The sequence below is a fragment of the Passer montanus genome, unplaced genomic scaffold (genome assembly GCF_014805655.1).
Source record: "Passer montanus isolate IOZ18808 unplaced genomic scaffold, ASM1480565v1 scaffold19, whole genome shotgun sequence".
Taxonomy (NCBI): domain Eukaryota; kingdom Metazoa; phylum Chordata; class Aves; order Passeriformes; family Passeridae; genus Passer; species Passer montanus.
Window position 1 is genome coordinate 14,065,148 of NW_024366480.1, and position 23,682 is coordinate 14,088,829.

At 39.4% G+C, this 23,682-nt stretch overlaps 1 protein-coding gene across 1 annotated transcript in view; it reads left to right on the top strand.

The window, feature by feature from the left end:
• LOC120500725 (GREB1-like protein) overlaps positions 1-23,682 on the top strand; it is a gene marked incomplete at its 3' end in the record, with an annotated part of 117,277 nt that overhangs the window by 38,519 nt on the left and 55,076 nt on the right. Inside the window, exon 3 of the mRNA XM_039705970.1 lies at positions 18,599-18,702. The remainder of the gene's footprint in view (positions 1-18,598; positions 18,703-23,682) is intronic.

Here is a 23,682-nt window from a genome sequence, read left to right on the forward strand (position 1 = left end):
GGGAAGAAAGGAGATGGTCTTACTTGTATTTTCACATCCCTTAGATGACAATCTGCATTAGTAACATTTGATATTTCTATTAGAGAATAACCTCCAATTTTGCACCCTGAAGTTCCAATATTCCTTTTGATTTCCATAGCCTTGTGTTCCACAGCTCTTTGTTCATGTTTACCTTTCCTCTGGACTCAGCCTGCCTAGCCTTGCTGCTCTGTGTCTCATCAATCCCAACCTAATCCTTTCCAGTGCAAAAAGTCTCCTTTCTCCTCTAGCAACGTGCAGCAGAGACTGCCTTACTTTTTCTACCTATGTCCCTTTTGCCTCCCAGATGGTATCCTCCCTGCATTTAACTACAGGTCTTTGAATTTGGATGGTGTCTTCACCCATGCTAGTGTTCCCCATCTCTCCTTCCTCTATCCTGTTGGCACAAGGACCTAATGGTGTGTTGATTCCTAAACCCAGATGGGGACACTACATAAGTAAAAGAAGGAGATTGCAGGTGTCTGCTCCTGTTTTTGCCTCAACATCTGCAAGCATAAAATGCCAGTGAAGAGACAGGGAGATCTTCCTCCAGGTTGTGGCTTACAGTATTCTTGAGAGAAAGAACGTGTAGTTTTTTTACACTTGCTCTGACATAAATAATATTTAACTGCTCCAGCCTGGTTGGTATCCCTTGAAATTGCATGTAGTTTATGGCAAGAACACCATGTTCACTTTTTGAATGGCTAATTTTACTCATAGAGATAAATAGTGGCAGTTGTTCTGGTATAAATGAATGAAAGAAGATTGCTTGGAGAACTGGTCTGGGCCACAGAGCACCGCAGCTGTTTTTATGGAACGGGAAGTCCTGAATGAAGCGGTCAAGGTCAGAATGGTGTAGGTAAACCCAGGAGTTACCAAGTTCCTCTGACCCAGATGAAGGTCTTTTTCTTGGCAACCTCAATAAGAAAACACTAGCTCTTGTATGGCTCTGCCTTGGTTGTTACATTGGTGAGACACAGATTGTGGTCTGATTTATATTTGAAATAGATCACCAAGAACTGAGTTGGACTTGCCCTGGCTGGCAGCAGTTCACAGAGTGCCATGCCCTGGTCCTCTGCGACCTGGACTGGTTTCCTCTGTGACCAGCAGTTGTCAAAGAATTAAGAGTTTTTAAAAGGTATGATTAACACAATGTCCACCTTTTATGTAAGTGTAGAAAATAATTAAGTGAACATATAATTATGCCTAAATATTTTGCTTATCTTTTTGGGAAGATGAGGGAGATGAGTGGAGAGAAACTACAAAATTGATATAAATATATCTATATAATGTGTATATAAGAAAAACCCCAGTGATTTATATATTAAGTATCTGTTTCTGAGCAGCGTGCAGGATCTTCTTTACATCAGGACACCTGTACACCAGTTCAGCATCCTGAAAGATGTGTTACTAGTGTGGGGTTTGGTGTATTTTGTAGTGTACGGGATCCCCCTTTTAGGAGCCAATGTATAATGTTTTCCCCTTGAAAACTGGAATTTCTCACAATCTTAGCAGTAAGATATGTTAGAATTTGGGGTAAGTAAGGGAAGAGGAGGAAATTTCAACTGAATTATATGAAAAATTATTTAGATTAATTAGGAACGCCTAGCAGGCCCAGGGAGAGAAGGAAGGTGTGTGATCCTGCTCACAAGAGAGAGTGAGAAGGAACTGTAATTCAATTCAGAAAGCATAATCTGTGCAAAACTTTTTTCTTTACAATTTCTACTCTTTCAGTGCACAGTAATGCTGACTGTCTCTACAATTTGTCTGGATTTTAAATCAGATCAGTGTAATTAGCTAACTTTACTTATTAGCTTGAGCTGACTCTAGTGGCACAATGGTTGAATTGGCTGCCATTATATTTGTTTAACTGCTGTAAAGTAAGATTCTAACAATAGGTTCCTACACTTAAATAGCACTGTCGAGCACTGGTGCCCTATCAATCAGTCAGACCTCTCCCTCCTGCTGTCTGCTCTGATAGACAGTTCTGCTGATGTGGGGGACTCTGGAAGAAGAGATCAGGAAGAAGGGATGATGGATAAAGACCATCTCCTGTCTTGGGAGGAAATCAGAAAAATCCTTTCTTTGACTATCAACAAGCTGCTTTGTCAAGGTGTCAGAAGATTAATTATGCTCATGCAAGAGGCGAGAGTGGCTGTTTTCGTGCCGGTTTTGGTGTAATGGGGTGGCATTCTTCTGAACCATGGCAGAGAATTGTAAAGAAAGAGGCTTAAGAGATTTCAGCCCCCTAACATCACTGTCCTGTAAGCGTTTGTAAAGCTCTTAGGCACACATCCACAGTACTGTGAAGTTCTGTCAGTAATTGATTAATCAAAGTGTTTGCTTCGAGTGCTGTATTGGACTTGATCTCACGAAACATTTGGTGCCAACCACTGTTAAAGTCTGTCAGTATTATTGGTCGTTGGTACCCTTTATATAGAATAAGCTTTCAACAAAAAGATGCAGAAAACTTTTCCATAACAGTGAATGTGAAAACATGCAACCCCTCACTAGTTTTTTTAGTTCATAAATCAATGAAAGGGAAAATCTCTAGTAAGTATTTGGAGTATTTCATATTGGAACTGAGCAGATCTGCTTTGTGTTTTCTTTTATCCATCAGTCTTTCATATGTTTTTGAATAAATTAAATGTAAAGTATAATAAAAAATGAATGATCTTACATTTTGAACTAATCTTTTTGGGAATAAATACAATGTGCTATCTTTAATTCTGATCAGATTAGATTTTGGTAAAGAAGAAAAAGAGGGGGCATTTCTTAGAATAAATCTAAATCGTAGACTTGAAGAAATTCACTACTTGAAATATGAGGTTATTTTAACTAAGTCACTTGATATATTAAAGGAGTATCTTCAAAAGCTCTTTAAATTTTGATCAAACTATGTCAGTAAAAGAACTCCTTCCATCTGGCCTAATCTGTCTCACTTAATCCTGTGCTCAGATGAAGAAGAGCATTTTTTGTAATCTGCTAATTTGATACAGTTTTGGGGTTTTTTCTTGAAAGAGTCAAGTCTAGAGTTAATAAAAGGGAGAGTTAAAGAGCCACATCACTTTATTAGTTGTGGTTTAAGATGTTTTAAACTCTAGTATGCTGTAGTTGAAACTGTAACAAATTCAAACATTTTAAACATGGATGTGCCTGACCTTGAAATGCTGCTGGTAAAAGCTAATGCTGTTAAATTGCATGCCAAATTAACCCTCATTTCCAAATGCTTTGTGTGTGTGTTTCCTGTAGGATAGGCTTTGATCCTGCCAAGCAACACTTCTTTTACAATCAGTTATTTTTTAATGAAGGAAAATCAATGAACAAGTTTCAGTAGCTGATTTCAGCGGTAGTGAAATGAAATGTTTTGTTTTACATCTTTCTGCCACTGTGCTTGGTGTGCTGTATCAGACACCTGACATGATACATTTTTGTGGTTTTGCTTGGAGGTAATGGTGATTTTCATCTTGAAACTTTATTTTTACATGTGTAAACCTTATCAAGGATTACAAGTTCATGTGATAAAGGCACAGGAAACTGGCTAATAGACTGGGCAAGGAATACTTTCTGAAGCAGTCTTTTTTTTAAGTCTTACTAAGGCTTAGCATCAGTAAAGTGGGGGTTTAATCTAAATCAAGAGAAAAAAATGTTAATTGCCTCACAAGTGTTTTTTGCTTGAAGCATCTGGGTTCACATTACTTTAGCAGTTGTCCATTTAGGAGTGTTTGTTTTTAATTCAGAAGTTACGTTGCAGAAGCATCTGTCTGTGCAATCCATGGGTTTTTCATTTGCATCTTTTGAGAAATATACACTTGGTATGAGATTTAATGGGATATAATCATGTCCCTTTTTGGACCAGCAGGCCTTGTAGGTCTGGTGGTGTACACTCCACTAAAATCAGACAACAGGCATGAGCAGAAACTGCTCACATACAGATACTGGCTTTCTTTTAGTTCTTGTCTGTTGTGGACCTCAAGTGTTCTTGTTTTTAAATAGAAGTGGCTCTTTTTAACCTCTGACAAATGATCTGCTATCTGCATAAATTCATTTGAGAGGGACATTATCTTCCTGTGTGAACTTTGGCGGGAAGTGCTTTCAGGCCATAAAGTGAATCATTGGTCTCCCTGGGCTGCAGCTGATATCTTGGTCTCTCTCCCTGGCATCTCCTCCAGGATGTTTAGCTCTGTCATGTGTCTTTTCTCTGCCACTATGCACGAGCCGCCCATACCATGGCTGTGTCCTGTGCAAGGTCTCTGACCTAGCTGTATTACCTTTACATTTGGAGAGGGAAATACCATGGTCCAAATTTCCATCTTCACCACATCAGGACCGTGTTCATTGCACTGGGCAAATTTCTCCTCATGCCTGGTCTGTGTGGCTGTTTTCTGAGTATCACCTTGATTGTGTTACCTTACCTTCTGCACTTCTCTGCCAGCTTTTTTTTTTTTTTGTCTCTATGTTAGACCTAAGGTTTTTATCTTTTCTTTCAAGGCCCTCAAAAAAACTCCCAAACTGTGAGGGTTTTTTCTCTGTTATCTGCCACTTGTTTCCCTTTGTTATTGAGACAAGGAACAGCTGACCTTGATCCAGGGCCAGCTGACTTTGATCCAGGGCCAGCCCAGCACTGGTGAGCCTTGTTGGGTCCCTACTCCCTGGCACTGTCTCACTTGCGTGGTGCTTCCACATATGCTGAGACATTTTGGCTGCAGGATTGGAAGTGTGGCCGCATGGAGCCTGCCCAGACAGCTCCTGAGCCAGGGTGGAAGAGCCTACTCCAAACCAGAGGTGGCCAGTTGCTGCACCAACCAGCCCTGCTCTGGGAAGGGCTTTTTTTCACCCTGGTTCTGACCTGACCTTGCTGCTGACAGGACAGCTGCTTGAACATCTCTTTCTGTGGTCCTACTCTCTGGAATTGGATTTTCCTGTTACCCAGTGTATTGCAGCACCCATTTCTCTGTGTACTGGGGGTAACTGTATTCCTTTGTGTGGCCTGTTGTCTCATGTGGATGCTTGGGGAAGTGAAGCAGCCAATCTGTAGGTCAGGGCAGCATCCTTCCCAGTACATATACTGCCAGCTCCAAGATAACACAGATTATTGGAAAAGTATATGGTGCTTTACCTACATACTTTGGTGCAGGCTATTTTAGAGACTTGTAGGGGTGGGGAGGTGTGAAGAGTTGGGAGGGAGCAAGCTCAGAGAGCAAGACTCAGGATTTTCCAAAGGCTCTGTTTTGTTTGTGAGCTTGTAAAGCATCATTCCCTTTCCAACTCTAAATACAAGAATTAACGTTGCTCCAGCACAGTAGACTTTGATGCACAGCTGTTTCTTTATGCAAGCACACATGGCTTTCTGCCTACTTTGTAGGACCCTGTATTTGCCTCCAGGAAAATCCAGGGACAAGGTTTCCAGTTTGTGCCTGATGGTGGGGATTTGCAGCTGTGTGAATGGAAGCAGAGGGGAGGCCTTGCCTGTGGAGCAACAACAGATGCAGCTCGTGAGCGAGTGGATTGCTCGTGGCAGTGCTGAAGTGCTGCTGGAAGGGCTGTCTGGAGGTCTAGTCCAGCTCCTGCTTTTAACAGCTCTGTTGCCAGCATTTGTGTTAGAGGAGGAGGAGAAGGTGATAGGGTATAACCAAAGACATTGCTATATTATAGCTGAGAGGACCTTACAAAATGCTAATAGCGGGAGGAAGAGGTGATAGGTTTGTTGTTGCCTCTTTTTAGCAGCATTTCTCTGAGAATTTAAGAGAAAATTAATTCTGCTGAAATGACCTTTTCTTCACCTCTTACTGGCTCTTGAAAAGCCTGTGCTCCCTGAGCTGTCCACACAAACACACAAATAATCCAAAGAAAAATCCAAGTGCACATGCTCCAAGGGATAGTTAACCATGTCTAAAAAAAATCCTCATCGCTGCTATTATGTTAGAGGGCAGTTGTTTCTGAGTAAAATTGATTTTTTCCCCCCACTTTAATACCTTAAAAATGCTTTTAATCTATCCCTAAGGAAAATGTGATAAGTTCTAAATAACTAACTAGAAGCTTTTTGAAGCCTGGAATATCTTTGTTGTTCTCCCTCTCTTGTTTTCCCGAGACTAAAGGCTTTGTTAAGACATAGAAATAATATTTAGAAAGAGATAAGATATCTGATCCTGCTAAGTCCTATACTTTTCTGTAGAAATTCAAGGTAATTGAAGATGCTGTTTTTTTCATTTTAAAATTGTCTGTACAGCAGATAAAAAGTGAGCTTCAAAAGAGGCTGTTCTGGAAAGGAAGTAATTTGAGAAAAATGGGCAATTGAACAGGAATTGGTTTTTTAGCTTTCCTTTGAGCACAAAGTGTTCCTGCTACACTCGCTGACCTAGTTGTCTCACTGTTATATCAGAACGTACTTATTTTCTCTTTGGTATTTTTGTCTTTCTATTCTTGGACGAGTAATGTGCAACATTTGCCTGGTACCTGACAGTAGATCAGTCACATCTCTGCCTTCCTAAATGAGACTCTTTCTGTGTGATACTATTTTGTTTTTTTCAAAGAGGAGAACCTGTATTTTTCTGTCTTGACAGATTAATGGCCATGAATGACACCTTGCAATAAAATCAGCATTCTGGCACAGTCCCTGTTGGCCCTTTTGTGTTTGCAGGGTAGGAATCCCTGATCACCAGGTTGTTTTCTGTGCAAACACTGGGAGAATGCTGGGACCAACAAGGTTGAGCTGACCTTATGTGCTGGCCTGCTCACTGCCACTGACTGTCATGTTTCAAAGGTTAAACTAACTGTGGATGAAATGTAATCAGTAGTGCACTGGATCCTTTCCAGAGCTCACTGGAGGAGTGCAATAACCAGCATTGTTAGCTTTAGGAGAGCAAGAGACAGAGGTCATTACCTGTGTGCGTCTGAGCATGAGGAACCAACTGCCTTTCCTGCTACCTCCCACGTATGTTTATTTAAATCTTATCTGGAATTGTTATCCAGCTGGCCCCTGCTTTTTAAAAAAATATGTCTGTTTATTCTTCATATGCTAATTTTCATCCTTCTGTTGCTTTCTCATGGTTTCCATGAGAAAAAAATGTGCTTCTCTCAAACCCTGTCATTAGATGGGATGAGAATTGATACTTGGGGAAGCAGAAAAGGCTGAAAGAAAGAATTGCTGTGTTTTTAGATGACAGCCAAACCTAGACTGGGGTAAACCAGACACTGCTCTTAAGACAGACACATAATGCACCCGCAGAGTAAAGATGATCATGGTAAATTTTCCCTCCTTCACTACTGGGTAGCAAGGAAAAGAGCTGGTAAAATAGGAAGCTGGCAAGGGACAGAGAGCAAGAGTGGGAGGAGGAGGCCAAACAGAAGCACTGAAGCAAAGACAGCATTTCTGAGAATTGATTTCCTGTTTCTTTCTATAGTAAACCACTCATTTTCCCCAACTCTCTGTCATTTGTGCAGTACTTTCAGTCCTCAGCATTCAGATCTGCAGCAGGAGCCTGTTCTCAGCATCAGATAAAAAGGCTTTCTGGAAAGCACCAGAAGCATATAGGATATGGTGGGGAAGTACTGCTTGTTGTCACATTAGGAATTTCAAGGGTGACAGGCACTGAAGTCAGTTTTGGTTTTTTTTTACCTGTATAGATTTTATATTACTTGCCTTCTAAAAATGCCTGTACAATAACAATAAATTTAAGTGAGGAGCAAAAAATTGTCTTCCTTTTGAATCCTGTGGAAAGATTCTTTTTTACTCCATCAAAGCATTTTTTTTCTTTATAGATTAGGGTGTGGGTATGGCCTTGAAAACCAATACATTTAGAAGAAATTGAAAGAAGAGAGGAACAGATGGGGGATTTCCATTTCGGGGAAAATCAGAGCTGTAGAGAGGATTAGATTATTTTTATATATGTTTTGTTGTACACTTGTGTTTATTGTGTTATAATCAGCTGGTGGGAATATGAATGTCTTTTTCAGGATCTTTCTGTATGGGCTTTTCATTTTGAATTAGTTTCTTAAAAAGCTAGAACCCTGTACCTGTTAATAGGAAAGTCAGCTCCATTCAGAAAAGCTCAGTGTGAGTTGGTTATGATGTGAGAAGAAATTGCCATTATGCTCCTTAGCCCACCTTTATCAGACTCTCAGGTTTGTAATCACAAGCAGAGAGAGTTCCTTAGCACTGTTTTTATCTGTTGCCCCCTCCTGTACTTCAGAACTAGAATGATCTTTTTTTTATTCTTAGTCTTCGTGAGGTCTCTCTATTTCAGTATGCATGAGAGAGGACAAGGTATTCTTTTTCTGTTTACTGTTCTTATGAAATTCTTATTTCTGAAAGGCCTTTTTTTTTTCCCTTGGCCATTTTTTTTCCTTTCTCTTCATGCCAGAGCACTGGAGATGTGGAAGGACTGAGTAAAAGCACTAGCAACTGTCTGATCCTTGTGAATGCAGAGAAGTATTCTTTCCCAGTCCTGCATCTTTCATGTCTCTTTCTCTGTGATCAATTTCTGTGTTAATTGTTCAAAGAGCAGCTTGATTTCTCTTCCCACCTTGAGGCAGAATGCTTCCATAGCCACTTCTGTACATATGGACTTCTAGTATGGCAAGCAATGTCTGGATTAGACATAATTTCTCTATGAATGCTTTCTGGTCGACTGGGATAACTATTCCAATGTCCAATATTTGTGGTGCAAAACTGTGCTCAAGGAAACTCTCTGTGCAAGTCTTTGTATAGAGAGCTTCTCAACAAAAGCAGTTTTGATGTGAGAAAAGGTGTAGACTCAAACTGCAGTCACAGAGAATGTACATCAGCATGAGTAGTGAAGATGCCCTGGTCTGTTTGTGGTTTTCCAATCAGGTCTATAAGGAACCCATCAATTTTTTTTTGTGTGTGTGGGGGGGATCTTTCTAGAGACCTTGTACCAGCTCTGCTGAATGACCTTAGAAACAAGAAACCAGTTTCTTCTACCTCCCAGGTGTTCAATCAACTGCCCAGAACTGGGTCCATGGCATTCCCAGCCAGGGGAATACTTGTGAGTCAGGTGCTTGCCCCTATGTAGAAATAACTAGAATTCCTCAAAGAAAGGAAAGCTTTCAACATTAGCATTTTTAGGAAGGTCTGGCCATACTCAGTGTTTCTGCAGAAGAAAAAGCAGATAAACAGCAAGCCCTGATGGATTTTCTGTTGTTCTGGAAGATCTTAGTGATGGGAGAATTTGGGCAATACAACTTGAAATAAATAGCCTTGCTTGGGAAAGCCATTTGTAATTCAAATATGGGGTCTGCTTGTATTAAATATTTAAAGGGTTTTTTTTTTAAATATTCTGAACTGATCTGCTTCTTTGCTTAGTGCGCTCTGATATTTTATTAGAAAGATGCAGTGTAAAATCACTAATCATAATCTAACTGTTCATGACTACCAAGCATGTTTTCCCTTTGCAGCAGAAAGGCCAACTGCATTTAAGTGGATGACTTAATGTGACTGCTAGCTGTATCCATCTTTGTATTCAGACTGGCTGATTGCTATAAATACAAACACAAGTTACTCTGAATGGTGATAGACTGAATGTCCTCAGTATAAGGGTTCAGGATGAGCCAGGTGTGCATCAGTATCTTTTGTTTCCCCTCCAACTAGATTTCCACAGCACATATGTGTGCACCTTTTGGCCACAAGTCATATTTCTTTTTGAAATCTCCTTTCTTATTGACTCTGTTCTTCACACATTTCATATTTATCTTCTGTGGATTTATAAAGGTGTGTTTATGCCTGAGTGCTGTTTTGGCTAAGAAGATACCTTTAAAAGAACAATAAAAGCAGAGGGGCTTCCACTCTGTCTGCCTTCTGCCCATCCACCTTTTTCTCTTGGGTCATGTATGTGGCAGAAATGCTAGCAGCATCATGGATACCAGGGTAGTACTCCAGAGGAGAATGGTTTGGAACCAGAGACAAACTGTATGTGCACAGTACCTACTCCATACCATTGGTCTTTTGGGCTTTGTTGGGTGTGTTGGCACTGATGTCCCCAGAGATGGCCATATTCTATAATTAGAGGCCTGCATTATATCTTTCCCCTTTCAGATGTGTTTCATGGCTGTGTATTTTGAAAAATTCAACAAGTAGCAGAAGGTGTTTGCAAAGCTTTTTCTGACAAGCCTTTCACTGAGCCTCGACAGCAGGATTTCCAGGTCAGTGCATACCATATATTTGTGTCTGGACACAGCTCCAGGTTGTCCTTTCATGCTGTCCCCACCAGACTCTGCTGAGACATTTTTCTGGGTCTATTTCCCCTGCATTTGTCACTGAGAGGAATCAGCTGGCTGTGGACAGATATGCTTCATATGTGAGATCCCATCCTTACTGACTCTAGCCGGTTTATTTGTTGCATGTGTTCAAAACCCCGGGAGGAAATGTGGTGTTCCAGGAAGGCTTGTTCCCTCACCATATCTCAGCTTTCTGTGTTGTGTGCTAGCAGCAAGAGATGCTGAGAGCAAAGCTAGCAAACTGAAATGCTCTCTGTATACCACAGTGTTCCTCAGAAATTTCTTCTAGCTCATGAATATTTTATAGCTGGACAATTTATTGTCTTGTGAAGAAAGAAAAAGACTTGGTTTGTCTTTGAGTGTATAGAATTCTTAATTGTAGAAGACAAAATTGTGGCAAATTTTCCAATGTTACCCTGGAAAGTTTTGACTTCTCTCTCTCTCTCTGGTGTCTACATATTCTTACAGACTTCTGTGTTTGAGTTTTGCAATTTGATCCTTGTGATTATAGTGTGCCTGGGCTTTTTTTGGGATAAAAATCCTGTTTTAAACTTCTGATAAGGAATATAATATGATTCTTTCCTCTGTTGACAGTAAGTGAGACACATGTGAGGAGATGGGGACTAGGGGGAGAAGGCAGCCTTCTTGTGTAATTACATGAGAATATTGCAGTATGTGCATTTTCTGTAGGAGAATTTTAAATACAGATAAAAACAGTGAATCTGTTCCTCAAGCCTAGCATAAGTGTTAAGTCTTCTAACTGAAATCTGTACAACAAATTTAAAAATCATTATTAGACCTTTAAAGCATCATAAAGATTCAAAGACAAAGAGGCCAGTTTGCCTCTTTAAATTATATGGCATTCAAGGATGTGTTATTTCAGGAGCTTTTCCAAGACACTGCACTGTCACAGCTTCATTGCTTCAAATGTCACTTCAAGTAGGAGCAGTTTTTATAACTACACAGAAAACTCAAGATGGTTTAATGGAAATTATTTCTTCATGTGTCAAAATGACCCCTTTGTTTCTCATTTTACTCTTTTGTTGCCTGCAGCTAATCTGGTTTTTGGGTTATCAGATCCAAGCATCTTACAATGCTGGCTCTAGCAGCGGCATTCAGCTGGAATGCTGCCTTTTGTTTACTGGTTTCACCAGGCCTCCAGTGCTTTCTTTGGTCATCTGGTGGCTCCACTAATGTGATTTGCACTCCCAGGCTCTGCAGGTAGTCATGGGCTTTTAAAGGGAATTAGAGGAAAGCCTGCCACCCTGGTTGTTAATGAATCCACAGGGTATTTCTTACTGGTGTTTTGTTTTTCCAGATTCTTTTCTCTGTTTTATGGTATTTTTCTTCTGTCTTCTTGGACTTCAGTTTCTAAAGTAGGTTTACCTGGCTGTGGTTTGGGAACATTCACTTTGCTTGAAATAGAAGTACCAAATCCTGTTGGTCAGTGTGTCCATTTGGGGTTTTCTCAGGAACTGTAAATAAGTATGGAAAAAATAGATATCTACACAAATACTCAAAACTTCTTTATTACAATACACATTATACAAAGCTTGTTCTTGGTAATAGGGGATGTGGTAAAAAGAGACAAACTTCCACTTTCGTGAAAACTTTATTAAAATAGCAAATATTGCTCATGTAGGGAAGTTGAAGTGTTTTGCTAATGGGATGGCAGCTGGAACACTGAATTTTTGCAAGCACACCAGGAGAAGATGCAAGTTTATAAACACCCTCAGTGCAGTCTTACAAATGTGAGCCAGTGAAGGACATAGTCAAAGAAATATTCTATTACAGTTTTTACAAAAAAACAAGTTATACCGGAGAGGGTTTTTTAATATGAAAAGCATATGCACAAAAGAGGATATATTATTAAAGCATCTTCTTTTCTGGAGCAAAGGAGAGTTTCAGACTCTGAGGAGTTAAGTTGAGTAGCATGTCAGATGCTGAGTAAGATGCCATTCCTTCTTATATCCACAACCTCTTACTTAAGTATCCTTGTGGATTTGAGTAGGGATTAATAGAGTGATTAGGGTTGGTTGGGTTTTTTTTTTCCCCAGATTAGTCTTGCAGTTTTGTTAGGGCCAGTATTTGGCTTGCACAAAAACAAGCACAATGTCAATGTTTTTGAAGCTTCACTCTAGTCTAATTAAGACTCAACCTCCCGTGGCAGGATGTGCAATGTTTTTATGTTTTCATAACATATTTTTCATCCATTTCTGTTGTTTTAGAATGGAAGAGAAAAAAATCTGTGATAAAAGCAAAATCTGAATAAGGCTTTGGAAATAAATGGGCCCTTTCCATGCAAAAATAGTTAATATTGAATGTATTCTTATTTACCTTAAGAGTGAGTCTATGTATTTACCCAAGTCTGAATAATTTAGACTGGTAAGAGTTGTGCCACTGATATGTGGTTTATAGGGCTGGGTCTTGAGAGTAGAAGAAAGCTTTAGAAAAGTTGAAGTACACAAACATGTTTCAGTGCCCTTGCTTTGTGCTCTTCCACAGTGTTGGTGCTGTGGGATTTATGTTTATATTATATGAGTGTGTTTATATGTTTTAATATACAAATTAATATCACAGCATTAAATTGTGTTCAAAGAATGTCAGTATAGTTATTGCATTGGTATTTTCACTTCAGAAAAAAAGAAACCCTGTAGAAATTCAGGTGTAGGGGTTTTAATAGTGGAAAATAAAGCAAGAGTGTATCGATTGAGTTTTACCAGGCTGACAGCAGCACTGAAGGTCCTCATGATGCAGAAGTTTGTGACCCATGAAATCTCCATTTTCCTTCTATTGGTAATGTATCTTGAAGTACAGAAGCCTGGAAAATGCATCCTGGGTGAGCTAACACATTGATTATCTACAAACAGAAAATTATTTGAGCCTGTTGCTAAAAATGTGTTTGGTAGTAGTAAATATAAGGGATAGGCTTAAATCAGATTGTTAAACAAGTGTTCCATGAGCACAAATTCACTAAGGCAACAGCCAGTCCTTACAGGTATGAACAAGATCTGCTATATTTTCCTTTAAAATGCTAATTTCAGATGCTTGGCCATTTTGCTGATTCAGCTTCATCAGCTTTCTGGTGCCCAAAGATCAAAATTTTGCTTTATAAATGGTACTTGTGTCTGACTGAAGGAAATAAAGGGCAGTAAGGAATTGAGCAGTTGTTTCTAAAATGGGTAAGTATCCAAGGTTCATGAAAAGAAGCCTGTAGCACACAGGCACACCAGCAGGCAGATTTTACAGCTCTGTCCAGAGCACAGAAAGAAGATAAATCATGGCCATCCCCCTCTCATTTTTGCAATGGTTCAACCCTGGGGTTTAGCTGAAGGACTTAAGGAGTTTTTGAAGTGCAAATAGACTGGTGAAGGGTAAACCTTTTCAGAGTTTCATTTAGATGGATTTTTTTTTTCTATGTGGATTTCTGGCACCAGCTGAGATCTGGAAAGCCACAGGATTGTTTTGTTTTTGATCAATCAAGCAAGCAGAACTTGCCATGGGGGTGTACATTCTCTGCATACATATTGATCCTATTGTGTTTAAAAGTAGTTAATTTAATCGGGGCTTTTTGAAACCCTCCCTGGTAAAACTTGCATTAATGAAGCTGTCATTTCAAGGTCATGTTTCAGTGTCAATAACTTAATGGTAATGACAGAAGTTACCTGTAAGTTTGTTATCAATTTTTCAATCATTCCATGTTAAAATTGCATTGAATGAATGCTGATTTTGCATACATGCATGTAAAAATTTTCAGCTTCAACTGGAAAATGTGAATCTCATTGAATGAAAGATTTTCAAACCAGTCTAGAGTTACCAAACACATTAATAATGACAGTTCTGATTCTGTTCACTGGTGTTTGAATCAGTACCCTTGGTCTGCCCTATTCCATATGGAGTTTGGCTCTAGTAATCTATTTTACACCTTGTCTCTTCCAGCAGAGGTTTTTTCCAAGGCCCTTTCTAGTAGCTTTGACCTTTTACTCACATTTTGTCTTGTTTAAAAGCAGCAGCATGCAGAAGATGGATTGCATATTAATTATAAACACTTCCCTCTACTGTGATAAATATTTGGAGATAAAATGTGTAAGGGCTGGCTGCTTGATAAGATGCCCATTTGAGTGCACAGTACAGATTTTTTAAGGCATGATACAGTTTACTACTTTTTCATCCATATCTGCTGCCAAGATCTTCAAGTATTTTGGGTGAAAGCATTGTATATTTTCAAGCCTTTTTTTCCTGTGAGGATGTTAAGTGCAGACTTCATTATTTGCTTCTTTGATTTATTTGAGTTGGAAAGAACTTCAGAAAGTTGTTCTGGACATGGTGACACTCAAGGTATAGTGGAGTTAGTGGAGTCAGATACCGCAGCAGAATGTCCCTGTACATCCCTGAGTCAATCTTCTCATTTCTTTACTTCTTGATAGTTGCAGTGTGCCTTGAACCCTGCCAGTTGCTGAGAGGTGGAAAGCAGAGTCTCTCACAAAGCTTTTTCAGTTATATACAGTAATGGTCTTCTGTAGATTTTTCTGTTCATTTTTTTCCCAGCTGAAGGGGATTCTAGCAAAGATTTCGGTGTCAGATCATTCAGGGGCTCAGAATGGGAGAGGAGCTCTAAAGGTGGTCTGAGGCCCAGTGTTCAGATCCTCTTTAGGAAGGACCAGAGTGGTTGTTAGTTTAATTTCTATGTGTTGAATGTCCAAAATGGTACTGCAGAATGGCATACTGTGGGAAAATGACCTATATTTAAAAAGGTGTATTTATACATTACTTCTGCATTTACAGTCTGGTGGCTTGATGTGGTCTGCTATGAGAGCACAGCCGAAACATTCACCATGAGAATAGAGACCAAAATTAATAACTCAACACAAATTAATAAATATGGCTAAATGTAATCAATAAATACATCTTCAGAAGTCCCTGTTATGATTTTCCCCTGACTTTACACTGGACAGGAGATGTTTGGTTATCAGGCCCCCTATTTTATTTTACAGTTCTAACTTTATATTTGTACAACTCACATGTTCTCAGTCTCATGTACTGTAATGATGGTTATTACAGGAAGGGTTTGGAAACTGAACATGAGATGCTGTTTAAAGCTTTACTGAGAGCCAGAGAAATTCTTTTGTATCTCACTGCAGAGAAGGGGTTCTCAGCATTTGTGGTGTCACTTTTGCAAATATGTCACCAGGAGAAGCTAATATGACCTTCCATTTTTTAAGTAATATTTTCTACCACCAGGACTCTTCAGCAAGTCCTGTTCCACTGACTGGATGGAGAATTTGGGCTGTGTTTCAAATCAGCAGTTTTAGCTCAGTCTTACACGCATAGAGGGCAGATTTTTGTTTAGGAACAGGCATCACTCCATAGCTGGGTATGTGGGTGTTGGCTGGAAAATCTATCATTCTAATTTAATTATTTTTAAGTGGTGCATGCTCAAATGTTACAACACTGAGGGGTTGTTACTTGCAGATCACAGATTTATCAAGCAGCTGTGACATTAAAGTAACCTTACTCTGGTTACAGTATGCATCTTTCAAGGGCACAGGCTTGCATGATGATTCTGAATTCCTGTGGAATTTAACTGAGCAACAGCTGGTCTGTAGGATGTGTAGATTTTAACAAGGTAATGTCTGTGTTTTGGCAAAGGTCTTGTGTGACCTTCTGCTGAATCTGTTCCAAAGTGCCTTCTTCCTCCATTCAAATCTGTAGGGGTCCTGAAACAGTGTTTGTGAGAATTTTCTCCATTCTCTCTTTTCCTCTTGATTCTATCACAAGTAAATTCTACAAAATTCTTCAATGGGAGGGGAAGAAAATAAAAAGGTCACAAACACTACTAAATACAGCTTAAGACGGAAAGAATACTCTTTTTGCTTGTAATTGTGTCAGATTCCTTTTCCCCACAGTTGTTGGTTGGGGTTTTTTTTCACTTGAGGGTGGTTTATGGTGCTGTCTCTGCCAGGATAACCATGGCTCAGGGTTGAAGTTGTATTTCTCCCGGAGTTCCTAGAGGTGATGTTATCTTTTGTTCACTCGACAGTATGGTCATTCCTGAGAGCATCTGTCACTTCAGGCATTGTAAGATGGATGAGTCTCAAGTGAACTGCTGGTTGAAGCAAATGGTAAAAATAAGAAAAGACGTGGGGGTTGGGGGTCTTCAGAGGGGACAGACGACAAGGCAGTGCTGTTAAGAATCAAAAGTAAGCCAGACCATAGTGGAAGAAAGAGCCAAGATGTGGGTCACGTTAGCAGATCTCACGGGTCTTGGCAATGAAGATTGGTGGTTGATGAATTCTGAAGAGATCTTCTTGGCAAAAATGCTGTTGATTTGTTTCCTATTTCATTTGCAAACAAGGGAAGATATGAAGGAGGTGACCTGGACATAAGATGAAAAACATTTTTTTGGTCACGTTATGTTATATGGTCAGGACAAATTAATGTTGCCAATATTCAGGAAAAGGGTTAATGGTATTTTGCATGTCTTAAATATCGTGTGATTATCTGTCAGTTCTGAGCGGGCACATAAGAGTATAAAAACCAAGGCAGCATATCAGCAGTTTAGCTTTTGGAAAAAAAAAAAAGGAAACTTAAAATTCATAGTTCATGGTATTTCAGAAGGTACTTGATATTTTTTAAAGAGGTGAGGTTCACTACAGCATCTCTGATTTAGCTGAACTAATTGAGTTAGACTTTTTAACAGAGAGAAAGTGGTGCAAAACCACATAAACCCCAAGAAAACTGCCTCAAATGCTGTGACAAGCAGATCCAAACCCCCCACCCCCAAGCTGAGCAAAGGTCTGTGTTTGCAAAAGCAGCCCGCAAAGGACAAAAGGCACTTACAGCCCAGTGTGTGTCAAGGTTTGGGAAGGGTCCAGGAGGATCTTGGCTTGAAAAATTATTTTGTCACACTGTTGGCATTGGTCCATAAGGGGAAGCACTGGTTGAAAGGCGAAGAAATTAAGATGATTAGAAGCTTTAAAGCTTCACAAATGGTGGAGTATCTCTCTTCTCAATGGATATAAATAATAGATGAAAGACTGAGAGTGACAACAAAGGCTCAGGGCCTTTAAGAGAATGTGTGCAGCCTGAATAGAGGTCTGTGGCCTAGGGCCAAAGGTCTTAGCTTTGAGTGTAATTAGAAGAAAATACAAAAATGTCATTACTAGCAGGTGAAATGTTCAGCACGTGTCTGAAAAATAGCAATTTCAGAGGCAGGAGCAGTTGGAATTGGATTACAGACGTTCTGCAGTGGCTGCAGCCCGTGCAGAGCCCTACAGTTTGGTTGGGGCTGTGTGTGTGCTGTCCCTGTTGTCCCTCTGGGGCTGTGTGTGCTGTCCCTGTTGTCCGTCTGTGCCGGGGACACAGTGTGGGCCAGCAGCAGTGATCCCTGGCCATGGAGTTGCTCAGTGCCTTTCTTCAGAACACAGCAATCCCAAAACCTTCCCTGAGCCAGAAGTGAGGGTTACAGCTGCTCTCTTAAACAGGCTGATTTTTAAAATTGAGAGGCGTTCAATTTGAAAACCTGGAGTTGAATTGGGGGTGTCCAGCTGAGTTCTGGTTTTGCCAGTGGGCCTGTGCCTGTAGTCCGAGCTTTAAACCTTAAAATCCCACGTGCAAACACCAGGGAAAATTCCTTTAAATCTTTTGGCAAAATATGGTCTGTTGCTATTGAGAAACCAAGCCAGTTTGTCTGCCTAAGAAAGTCTTGTCAAAGTCCACTCAATGACAACTTAATTTAAAGCTTTTCCTGATGTTAATTGGTGTTCTCTACAGCCCTAGGTATTTTAGGAGTTATTCTTTTGCTTGCTGCTTGCTAGACTATTTTTACCATTCCTTGGAGTACTTCAGGTGTATTTTCTTTTATTAAGTGCAATTTCTATTAGCAATGTTTTCACTTCAATATTTTTATGGAAAGCCAGATAGGAGAGCAACCATCTAATTCTGATTTAATTTTGAACATTGATCTCCAGGGTGGATAACTGCTCACTCATTTAGTTTGTTTCTTTATAAATAGTAAAAAAAAAACTTCTGCATTATCATACCTTTTTTAATGTTTCTGCAACAGTTAAATTTATCACATTAATGTGATAAATTCCTAATCTGTCATATAGTGACTTCAGTGCCAAAAATGTGCAAATTGTGAATTTGTACTTATGGTAGAATATAGAGAAGCCACCAAGCACTTTCAAGCAAGTATTCCTCTAAAGAAAGATGTGCTTTTTATAGTCATTTGCCCTTCTTTTTTCACCCTAGACCAGGTTTCCACAAGAAGGGATTTTTGTCTTATTATAAACTATATGCTGGCATGAGTAATTCTGATTTTTCCTCCCTTTTTATTTTTCAGGTGTTCAGAAGTTTTAAACAACTTTGCAGCAAGGCTTCACAAACTCTTAGCTGCATCCTTTAATCATGACCGCATTTCAAATAGGTTAAAAGGAATCTGAGAAGGTACAGTACTTGCTTTTCCTAATAGACAATGCACTCAGTGTATGTTTGTGATCAGCATCTCTGCTCTCATTTCCATTGGCTGCATTTTAGGAGCTGTGTGGACTGTAAATAACTATTTTATTTTTGCTTCAGACATGTAAAATGTCCAAGTTCTTAAAAAAAACCCCATGAAATCTAGTTCATATAATCAAAAAGTCTTCAACAGAGGGCTGATTTGTGCTTCCATTTTTTTCTTATACACCCACAACGAGGTCAGCTTCATTATTTAATGACACTTCTTTTGAAGCTGTAACAATCTTCTTCTGCTGTTTTACTTAGAGGCTCTGCAAATACCTAAGCAACTAGCTAAATATATGTTTTATGCACTTGGGGGGCGAATGTTTGTTTGTTTATTTGTCCTCTCAAAGGGTTTAAAACAAATGGGAAGAAGAATGCAGATCTTGGTAATGATTGGGCTAGATTTGTGCTTCCAACTGAGATTCTCACACGTCTTTTTTTTTCCCCCTGACTGCTGAGAGGGGGGAGGCTTGCCTCAGTACACAATATTGGGCTCGCATAGTTTCTTGTTGCATTTAAATAGCCAGCGTGCCCAGAAGGCTGAGGATCTATTCCTGCTTTATGACCTGTTGTATCCCTGGGGGCAAGGGCAGCCCTGAGCGGAGCCAGGGGGTCACGGCCACAGCCCAGGTTCTGCGGGCGCTTGGGGCTCCCCAAACCTGCCTGCAGGAGCGTTTTGCTTGGCAACATCTGGAACGTGGCGTAAATCTCGAAGAGGGGGGAACCTCCAGGATTTTGCTTCACCAGGTGCCAGGAGGAAGCAACATTAGCCTTTTGGATGGGGGGGGAGAGGCAGATTCTGTGGCCCTGAAGTTAGGCTAAACAATTGCAGAGGTCAAAGGACAGCTGAGTGCGGTCAATGAGACACCCTGGGGTGTATTTTGTTACTTAGTAAAAGGAGCAGCATCCTAAAACCCTAAAGGATTCTCTTGAAAATCTGTGTTGTGAAAAGGTTTTATGAGTCTGATGGCAAAAAGTGCTGATTTAGCTAAGGAATGCTTTGCTTTTGTCTAAATGAAAGGCTAATCCTTACCAAATGTTGGCAGCTATTATAGTGCAGTCAATGCAGGTCTGAAAGGACAGTTAGAGTAGAAGTGTACTTTGGGATCCCAAATGTTTATCATTTTAATGGTTCTGTAACTGAAAAGATTTCTGAAACTTTCACCCTTTATCCTAAAATTTAAACCGTGAGCAAATTATCTGAAAAAGTAATAAGTAACTCTTCACTATAATTTAAAAAAACTGTTCATAAGTGAACTGTGCCTGCCTGGTTGTTCTGTATTCCCTGAGAAATTTGCTTTTGCTTTTCAGGGTATTGCCCGGCTTAAAGTGTAACTTCCTTTAATCTGCTAACACTTATTAATTGGCTGAAAAAAAGTGTGGGTTTTTTCCTGGTCTTGAGTAATTTTTACTGTTCTTGTTTCAATGCTCAGGACAAAAAAATAAAGAATAGGTTTGGGGTAATTAATTCCTATAATTTGTTTAGCATTATCTTTCTTTAAAAGGACAGCTTATTAACACTTAACATCTGTCATAGAAACAGATAAGAAATCAATGTCAGAGCCAAGACCTTGTAAATAACCCGAAAGGAAATGTAATAATGGCCGTCTTCGCCACAGAGGTGGTGGGGGAAGGACTGGGCATGTGGCAGAAAAGGTTCAGTGCTTTTTGTTTTCGTTTGGAAGGGGGGGTTGCTGCAAGGCACGACCCAGAGCCTCTGACTCGTTGGCCCTGCTGTCTTACACAAACACTCGTGGTTGTATTAGGAAGAAAAAGGTACTTGGGAGTCAGTGGTGGTGGTGTTTTTATAGTGACCAGCCTGGTGTTTCATTGTGATCTGTAGAAGAACTCTGTAAGAAGAGCAGAAAAAGAATAAACTGCATCATTTTCAAGGTGGGGGGAAGTGAACAAAGAAGTTGACAAGTTGGTTTGTTTTATTTTTGAAAGAAACCTCCTTGCAAAATACAGCTCTTTGTAGCGTTTAATTTTTAAACTCTTCAGAAGTACTCCATACAGATGCCTAGCATTGATTTATGTCAAGGTTAAGGCACCTTTAAACAAATAAAGTCAGGAATGGATAAACCTACTAAAATACAAATCGCCTATTAAACACAGAAGATGTTTGTATAGCATTCAGGTTGCCACAAAACTGACACATGTCCTGAAATTCTCCTGATAACCCCTTCTAAACTGATCAGGAAATGATGGCATGTGTTTGAGGGGTACACAAGGGAGCAGCCAGAGAGGACAGAGATGGAAGGTCAGGCTTTAGCTTTGACTTTCTAGGCTTCAGCTTCATGCTTTTGCAATAGGGTGATGGCAAATGAAGAAAGGATTAAGTGATTTATTTATCAATGAGATTGTTCTGGCTTCTGCTGTAGGAATTCAGTGAGAGGTCTGAGACTATTTTCAGCTTTATCCAAACAGACAATAACTATCACATTTTACATATATATCTATGTGGTATTAAGTGCTATATCTGTATAATTAAACTGCTTATAAGAGTACATATTTGAGCTGTAATGCTTAATTTTGTTTATAACTTCAGAATTGTACTACTCAGAGTACATAAAATAGGTTTAAGTGTGTTGTTATATTTTTCTCTCATCTATTGGAGAAAATTTTGTGTTTATAAACTATTTATTTAGCAGGAGTTTGGGTTTTAAACTTTTTTTTAAAGCAGATTTTAGCCCACAGTGAGAATTTTATGGATAGTGTTTATATTCCACTGTGGCAACAGTCACAGAAAAATATTTTGAGTATTAGTTTCTTGAGTGTCAGGATTTACTGGAAGTTTTATATGCATGCCATCAAGAATGCATAGAAGCTGTAAATATTCCATGTTGCTGACTCATTAAACCATAATAGCAGCTTTGGGAATCAAGACTGCCTGTGCTAGCATGCTTATGTTGCATGTAAATTAAGTTCAGCCTGTAAACATCATTAAGATTTTGGGCAGAAAAGTACAGAAGTGTATCTAATGCCTCCAACAAGTCAAATATTTTACTACAATTTTTTTTTCCATGTAAGACATAGCCACCCCCCCGCCCAGATTTATCATAGTGGTGGATGAGGTACATTACAGAACAATATAAGCATTAGAAATAGAAAATTATTTCCTTCTCCTATTAAGTGTTAATAGTATGTGATTTGAATTTTTGGATTTCTGATTTGAGTAAAGATAAAGGTGGGGGTTTTTTTTCTAGACCTAAATGACATTGTATAAATGTCATTTGTGGGCATTTATCCCACAAAAAAAAACTTCTGAGATTCCTAAGTATCTAGAAAAGGTAGCTTAAATGTCAAAACTCTTCTTTTTTAGCCATATCCCTGGATACGGTGTTCAAGTGTTGTTCTGTTGATTGCCTGTTTCTTGCAAATTTCATCCTAACTAAAATCTGGGATATTGCAAATGGACCAACAGCGATGAGCATCTTTGATCTTAAACAGGGTTGCCTCTGGTAATTTTGGAGATTCTGGACAGAAGTTTGTTTATTTTACAGAAGAATTTGTGGTATTCTGGGGAGGGGAAAAAGTAGAGTCAGCTTTGACACATGACAAACACATGTTGTGGAAAAGGAAGAACTCTATAAAGTACTTTGCACTTGGTAGTTCATTTCCACTAAAATTATCTATGAGAAATTTGGACACAGTTTCCCACCAGCAGGGAAGTTGCAAAAAGATTTATATTAAATTGACATTACTTGTGGATTTAAGGTGATTGTTACGGTTTTGACCTATAGAGGGTTTTCTTGTCCATTCAGAGCATTGTTTCTGCATAGAAATGGCCATGAAAGCAGCTGGCTTTGCTGTGTTGCTCTTCCTTGTCTCTGCTGAAAATGGGCTGAAAGTGACTGCAGAAATGTTAGATGTGCCTCTCTATCTAGTGACTACATGGGAGCTTCAGATAAGAAGAAACTTGTTTGTTCCATTCTAAAACATATTTTGAGTCCAAAAGGGCAGAAGTATGATCATTTTGACTTATTTAAAAATGGTACTTTTGGAAGAGCTGTGCAGGTACGTGCTCTGAGGGAACTTGACAAACATTTTGACAGAAGTCTCTGCGAAAGAAGAGGGGCTTGTTTCCACCTTTGCTGGTTCCTTTTTAGGGATGACTAAGCCTTGTAAAGCTAAGGAGAGCTCTTGTTCAGGCTTGCCTGTTTTCAAACTGGGCTCTGGAGAGAAAAACAGTCCTTTTTCGGAGGATGTGAGGAACCAACAGCTTAGCTAACCTTCTATCCACGTGCATTAGTGAAGGCTAGTTTAGTTACTTAAGGCTGACTTTATTTCTTCTTGATTATATTTTATTTTTAATCTAGAGATCTGTGTTAGGGATTCTTTCATTAATCTATTTGAAGAGGGAGAGGAACAAAACTTGATGTGCTTTTGGCAGAATTTTGTGCTTTACAAGTGAAGGAGAAGGGGGAAATGCCATGTGTGAATCACTTGGATGCAGGGTGTTACCCTTTGTACAGAGTCAAAGACACGTTCTGGCTGCAGAGACTTTTTCTTTTTTTTTATTGGTAATCCTGAAATTACTTTCAAGTTGCATATTTGTAGAAGTGCCATGGTACATCTCCTGCCCTGCCAACTTCATGGGGGAAAAAAGTTTGCTTGCAGCAAAGGAAAGGTTGAAGTCAACAAAGTTTTACTCCAGGGCTTTATTTTTAGCCTGTTGCAGCTGTCAGAAACCAGAACATGGATCAGATAAGATGAATACAGTGGAAAAAGAAAGTATTAAGTGGGTATTTGTGAAGAATTGGGTCATCTTTGTTTGGAAAGTTTTAAGAGCCAATGTAATCTGTATTACCATTATGGCTATTATTCAAAAAGTTTTATTTTTATTAGCGTCAGTTTGTATGTGTTTCGAGAACTGAGAACTTTCAGAACCACTAATGTCTCTGTGAAAGGAATAGCGATTTG